Below are 8422 nucleotides of genomic sequence, written 5' to 3'. Positions count from 1 at the left end.
AGCACCCACTACACTCTCTGAGTGGTTGGCGTTAGGAAGGGCATCCAGCTGTAGAAACTCTGCCAAATCAGACTGGAGCCTGGTGTTGCCATCCGGTTTCACCAGTCCTCAGTCAAATCGTCCAACCCATGCTAGCATGGAAAGCGGACGTTAAACGATGATGATGATGATGATGATATATATATATTCATATACCATATATATCAAATATATGTATGTATATTATATATGTATGATATATATATATATATTATATATATTATATATATGTTATATATATATATATATATATATATATATATATATATATTATATTTATATACATAAATATATATATACATGTACATATATACATACATACATATATATATATATATATATGTATATATATACATATATATTGATATAAATATTCTATAATTATAAACATAATTATAATCAGGGGTCAGCTAATTGCTCCGCCCTGCACCGAATTTAGAAATAGGAGTTAAATGCCTTTTCTACTACAAGATATATATATATATATATATTGGTCCTTCTTTTTGAGTGTTGGGTAAAAGAACCCCGGTATCATGCAAATGGCACCTGTGCTGGTGGCATGTAAAAGCACCCATTACACTCTCATAATGGTTGGTGTTATGAAGAGCATTCAGCCGTAGAAATTTATGCCAAATGAAACTGGAGTTTGATGCAGCTTTCCAGCATGCCAGCCCAGTCAAACCGTCCAACCCATGCCAGCAAGGACAACGGACGTTAAATGAGGACGATGATGATATATATATATATATATATATATATATGTACTAGTGCTACATAGAAAGCATCCAGTCCACACTGTGAAGTGATTGACATTTGGAAGGGTATCCAGCTGTAAAAACCATGCCAAAACTGCCCTTGCCTATGCCGGTGTAACATAAAAAGCACTCAGTCCACTCTACGGGGTGGTTGGCGTAACAAAACACATTCGGACGTAAAAACCATACTAAAACAGACACAGTAACCTGGTGTAGTCTTCTACCAGGCTGGCTCCTGTCAAACTGTCCAACCCATGCCAGCATGGAAGACAGACATTAAATGATGATAATGATGATGATGATGGTGGTGGTGGTGTGTGTATGTGCACACGTTTGTGCATGCCTGCATGTGTGTGTGTGGTGGGGGTGTATGTGAAGCAAAATCATCAATATCTATTGATAGATAAATAGTGTCAATTACTACTTGACAATCAGAGGAATGTATGGATTCACCCCAATTGACCTTTCTCAATAACACAGGCACCACTTCCAAAGTAAAGGAGATGGACTAAAGATTTTAGAATGAAAACTCTTAATCAGTAACAAAAAAAACACTTATTGCAGATTTTTGTGTTTTCATGTCCTCAGTTAATGTTACATTAATATTTTTGCCCTGTTGTCATTTATACTGGCGCTTTCTCCGTCACTTACGACAACAAAGGTTCCAGTTGATCCAACCTACAGAACAGTCTGCTCGTGAAATTAACATGCAAGTGGCTGAGCATCCCATAGACATGCATACTCTTGTAGTAACGCCGTGCGCATGCGTAGTCTCACGCATGCGTAGAATTAAACAACCAAGCGTTCCTGCTCAATTCATTCTCTTTCTTGCTGGCCAGCAATAGAGCATGGACGTGTTTAGTTGTCACTCTCCATCTTTCAGACTTACACTCGACAACTCGCTCACATCTACATAACAATGTCCCAACAACTATACTCACACACATAGAAGCTGTAACAACAAGAGCTAAAGATGTATATATTTACCACCTGAATAAATGTTGTATCAGTTGATAGTCTGGAGTTCAGCGTATCGTTATATCCTATAATTTTATTTAGGAAAGTCAGGTATACATCTAATGATGTATAACCAACTTTCCTATACTCTTAACGTAGTTCTCAGGGAGATTCAGCATGACACAGTATGTCACAAGGCTGTCCGATTGAATTACAGGTACGACTCATTTTTACCAACGGAGTGGACTGAATCATTGTAAAATAAAGTGGCTTCCTTAAAGACAAAACATGCTGCCAAGAATCAAACTTGTAACCTTACAATCATGAGCCAAATACACTAACGACTAAGCCATGTGACTTCACAGTCGTTTATACATATTAAGATACTTATAATCATTGCCATCATCGACATCACCATCATTACCATCAATTATTTACATTATTTACGTTTGATGGATATTTGTCCTCATCTTGTTTGTTGTTAACACAACGTTTTGGCTGATATACACTTCAGACTTCATCAGGTGTCTTGGGTAAATTTGAAACCTAGGTTTTTATTCCAAAAGCATTTTTCATGTTATTGTTATTATTATTATTATTATTATTGTTTACATACGTACACACGTACGTACATACGCATGTACAGACATACGTACATACTTACGTAAGTACGTACAGACGTATGCACACACCTACGTACGTACGTACGTAGAGACCTATGTACACACATACATACGTACCTACAGAGGTACCTACACATGTACGCACAGACGTACATACGTACAGACATACGTAAGTACATAGGTACGTACACACGACGTACGTACGTACACACGTACGTACGTACACACTTACAAACACACTTAAGTACATACGTAGATACGTACGTACATACACACGTACATACATACATACCTACAGACGTACGTACACATGTAAGTACTTAAGTACACATATACGTACACACGTACGTACAGATGTACGTACACACGTACGTAGGGACAGAAGACGTACACAGGTACGTAAGTACAGACTTAAGTACAGAAAAAAGTATGCACATACGTATAGACATACATACACACGTACCTAAGTACGTACGTACAGACGTACATACACACGTTCGTAAAGACGTACGTACAGACGTACCGACAGACGTAGATACGTACGTACAGACGTAGGTACGTACGTACAGACGTACGGACGTACAAACTACGTACAGACGTACGTGCATACGTACTACATACGTACGTCTGTACGTACGTACGTTTGTAAGTTCTTCTATACGTAGGTACGTACGTGTGTACGTACGTATGTACGTAAGTACGCACGTGTGTACGTACGTTTGTATATACGTACGTATATACGTACTTGTGTACGTACGTATATACGTACGTATATAGTACGTATGTGCGTACGTCTATAAATACCTACATGTTTACGTACGTCTGTACGTACGTCTATATGCATGTACCTCTGTACGTATGTGTGTACGTACGTACTTATGTGTGCGCGTACGTCTGTACGTACATATGTACGTTTGTTCGTACATCTGTACAAACGTACGTACGTGTGTACGTACGAATCTACGTGCATATGTATGTACGTCTGTACATACGTATTTACGTACGTACACATGTACGTACGTCTGTACGTACAGACGTACATCTGTATGTGCGTACGTGTTTACGTACTTCCATATGTGCGTAAGTAAGTACGTGTGTACGTACATATGTGTCTACGTACGTCTGTACGTAAGTGTGTACGTACGTACGTACGTGTGTAAGTACGGTCCTACGTACGTGTGGAAGTACGTCTGCACGTACGTACGGACGTGCGTGTGTACATACGTCTGTACGTACGTATGTAAGTACGTATGTACGTACGTATGTAAGAACGTACGTATGTACGTACGTACGCATGCACGTACCTCTCTACGTATGTGTGTACGTGCATCAGTACGTACGTACTTTTTTGTGTGCGTACGTCTGTACGTACATACGTACGTTTGTACGTACATCTGTACAAATGTACGTACGTGTGTACGTATGTACGTACGTACTCTCAACGTATGTACGTACGTACGTGTGTACGTACGTCTTTACGAACGAACGCCTCTACGTACGTATGTACGTACGTATGTGCGTAAGCATGTCTGTACGTGCGGGTGTACGTACTACGTACGTACGTATGTCTGCACGTAATTGTGTACGTACGTATGTACGTGCTACGTACGTCTGTATGTACGTACGTAAGAACGTATGTACGTACGTCTGTGCGTACGTAATAGTGTACGTCTGTACGTAATTACGTACATTCGTCTCTAGGTACGAAAGTACGTGTGTTCGTACGTCTGTAGGTAAGTACATACGTGTGTAAGTACGTCTGTACGTTTGTACGTACGTCTTTACGTATGTACGTACGTACGTTTGTACGTACATATGTTCCTACGTATCAACGTACGTACGTGTATGCATACGTATGTACGTGTGTACGTACGTATATGTGTACGTACATTTGTACCTACGTATATGTGTACGTACATTTGTACGTACGTACGTATGTATGTACGTTCGTCTGTACGTATGTACATACGTATGTACGTACGTGTGTACGTACGTCTGTACGCACATATGTACGTACATGTGTACGGATGTGTGTACGTACGTCTGTACGTACATTTCTACGGACGTGTGTATGTACGTACATATGTACGTACGAATGTAAGTACGTCTGCATGTACGTATGTGTGTACGAACATCTGCACGTACGTATGTACGTGTGCACGTACGCCTGTACGTACGTATGTACGTACGTACGTGTCTACGTACGAATGTACGAACGTTTGTACGTTCGTATGTACGTATGTATGTACGTACGCATGTACGAACGTATGTACGTACGTATGTGTGTACGTATGTCTGTACGTACGAATGTTCGTATGTATGTACGTTTGTATGTACTATGTACTTACATGTGTACGTAAGTCTGTCCGTACGTAAGTCTGTACGTACGTATATAGGTATGTACGTTCCTATTTGTGTACGTATGTATATACGTACGTACGTGTGTGCGTACCTATATATGTACGTAAGTATGTACGAATGTATGTACGTATGTATGTACGTACGTACGTAGTCTTTCCTTACGTATGTACGTACCCATGTCTGTACGTACGTGTGTACGTACATTTGTACGTACGTACGCATGTTTGTAAGTACGTCTGTACGTATGAATTTAGGTAGGTCTGTACGTACATTTGTACGTACGTACTTATGCACGTACGTATGTACGTACGTACCTACATATGTACGTACATATGTACGTACGCATGTACGTACGTATCTACGAACGTATGTACGTACGTGTGTACGTTGGTACGTATGTACATACATATGTACGTAGATCTGTACGTACGTATGTATCTACGTCCGTAAGTACGTACGTGTGTACGTACCTATGTACGTACGAACGGAAGTCTGTACGGACGTGTGTACGTACATATGTACGAACGTCTGTACGTCCGTCTGTAGTACGTATGTACCTGCCTCTGTACGTAGTCTGTACGTACCTACGTACGTCAGTACCTACGTACGTACATATATACGTACGTACAAATATACGTCTGTAGGTACATATTTAACGTACGTACGTAGCTATTTACGTATCTACGTACGTATGTACGTACATATGTACGTAGGTCCGTATGTTTTATGTAAGTACGTACGCCTGTACGTACGTACATACATGTGTACGTATATCTGTATTAACGCACGTCTGTACGTAGGTGTATGTATATCTGTACGTACGCACGTACGTGTTTATATACGTGTGAATGTACGTCTGTACGTATATCTGTACATACATACGTGTGTACGCACGTACGTGTGTATGTACGTACGTGCGTGCGTACGTGTGCACTTACGTGTGTACGTACGTATGTATGTACGTGCGTATGTACGTCTGTAAGTACGTACCTCTGTACGTACGTGTGCACGTACGTCTGTACGTATGTACGTAAATCTGTTTGTATTTCTGTACGAACCGCTGTGCGTACGATTGTACGTACGTACTTATGTACGTAAATCTGTACGAGTAGTCGTACGTACATACATAGGTACAGACGTAGCTACATACGTACGTTCGTGTGTACGTGTGTACGCATGTGTGTACGTATGTACGCACGTCTGTACCTACGTATATACGTACGTCTGTACCTACTTATGTACGTATTTACGTACGTACGAACGTTTCTCAGTACGTCTGTACATAGGTATGTTCGTACGAACGTACGTATGTATGTACGTCTGTATTTACTTATGTAGTTACGTACGTACGTCCTTATGGACGTATGTACGTACGTACGTCTGTACGTACATTTCTACGTACGTACTTACGTGTGAACATATGTCTTGTACTTACGTCTGTACGTACCTAAGTACGTGTGTACGTACATCTGTAATTATGTACGTACGTACGTCTGTATGTAAGTACGTGTGTACGTTCGTACGTCTGTACGTGTATACGTATATCTGCACCTACGTACGTACATCTGTACGTACGTACGTGTGTGCGTACGTCTGTAGTATATACGTACGTGTGTTCGTACGTATGTATGTACGTGCGTACGTAGTACATCTGTAAGTACGTGTGTATGTACGTACGTCCCTACGTACCGCTGTACGTACGTCTTTACCTACTTATGTACGTACGTATTTATATACGTACGTCTGTTCGTACGATCGTACGTCTGTACGTACGTATATACGTACGTTTGTATGTACCTCTATACGTATGTATGTACGCACGTACTTATGTACATCTGTTTGTACGTATGTACGTACGTATGAACGTGTGTTTGTACGTCTGTACGTACGAACGTGTGTTCGTACGTCTGTACGTACGTACATAGGTATGTACTTATGTACGTACGTCTGCACGTACGTTTGTATGTACATATGTACGTAGTCTCTACTTACGTACTACGTACGTGTGTACGTATGTACGTACGAACATACGTACGTATGTACGTACGAATATACGTAAGTATGTACGTACGTACGTCTGTACGTACGAATGTTCGTATTTCATTTTATCTAAGCAAAGATGAATTCAGTTGTTATCTTGGAAGTTGTAGGATCACTCGAGCATAAAATATGAGCATCATTTGTAATTCAGTGGTACAACAGTGTAAGAGTTTGCTTTGAGATATACTTAGATTGATTTCTGCAATGTGGCACATAAATTGCCAAGTAAATGAGGAGCATCTTTGCCTCCACTGATTCAGTTGCAAAGTGTTTTTTTGAGCAAAATTATTTGGTTGCCAGTCTCATTTGAATCTTCTTATTATCACTGGGTCACACTTAGTCCCCCGATGGTAACATTGATTTCAAAGCCTTCCAAGATGAGTGACTGGTTATTGGAAGACATTTATAGATTGTAAATTTATTCTGTCCAGTTACCTATCTGTATAGTGGTCATTTGCAAACTCCAGAGGTGACACTTTCATTTCCCCTTAGCCCTCACGTCACACAGTTGTTAATGTTTCAGTTGAGTCATGCCCTTCCAATTGCTATAGCTCCGGAATGCATCTTACGGCTTTGCCTGTCACCTGTATGGTGAGGAATCCTACATTGGGGAGTAGTAAGAACTACAGTAGGGTAGCTGACTGCTTATTGTGATCATTCGTCTTTTAGTTGCCTGTAGCTTTGCTCTCTTTTACAAACTCAGTGAACATACATATATTTCCTATTTCAAAGAAATTCGAACAATAGATATTAGACCCAAGTTAAAAAGATTCCCAACAATTCAACTTCTCTGGTTGACATTAAGACACCCACCCCCAATAGGGGCCTTAACTCCCACATTTTAGAGCTCCATGACCTCCATTTTTCAGGTGCAAAATCCTTTTAACAGGTTCCATAAGACTGGAATTTTGGAATCTGCACATAAAGATCATTAGTATGGGATACATGAGTCATTATTAGAATTTTTTAGGGTGTGTAAAGAGGGAAAGAACCCTCATCTGCAATTTTGATGAAATTCGAATCATAGCTATTCCAGTTCATTAGAGAAAATATAACAGAAAAGTCTAATCCTTCAATTGCTTGTAACATGGGCAATGCCGGGTATCTCTGCTAGTATATATATATTTATTTATTACCACAGTGGGCTAAATATAGAGGGGAAAAACAAATTGCCACCATGAAACTGGCCCTGAATGAGGATTTTTACTCCATTCATACAATAGGTGCAAAGAGCAAATTCTGGCAGCGAAGGCCAAGAAGAACTGCTTGACAAAGAAACTCCTGAAGAAGTTTAGGCATCCTGTTGAACCACAGAAAATCTGGAAAGAGTCAGAAGTGGTTGTCAGAGACCTCACCAGCCCCAGTTTCTCGTCTCTTAATCTCCTCAATTGTAATCTCATGGATTACTATGTGTGGGGCACAGTTAAAAAAGACACCAACTACTCTGTCTGCAAACATCAAGGCTGAGCTTGTAACCATGGTCAAGAAGGGGTTTGAAGATTGAGGGACACAGTGAGGAATGCATGAGCCAGGATCCAGAGCTGTCTTGAGGCCATGGTGGATGCTGAGGGTGGTTACTTTGAGTAAACTGTTATCTCTCAGCCATAATCAAGTTGATATTTTTTGTTCTTTAAAAAAATACTTTTA

This window comes from Octopus bimaculoides, chromosome 9, assembly GCF_046866305.1.
Source record: "Octopus bimaculoides isolate indiv1 chromosome 9, ASM4686630v1, whole genome shotgun sequence".
Taxonomy (NCBI): Eukaryota; Metazoa; Mollusca; class Cephalopoda; order Octopoda; family Octopodidae; genus Octopus; species Octopus bimaculoides.
The sequence above is the reverse complement of the archived record's forward strand: the minus strand, read 5'-3'. Positions refer to the sequence as shown.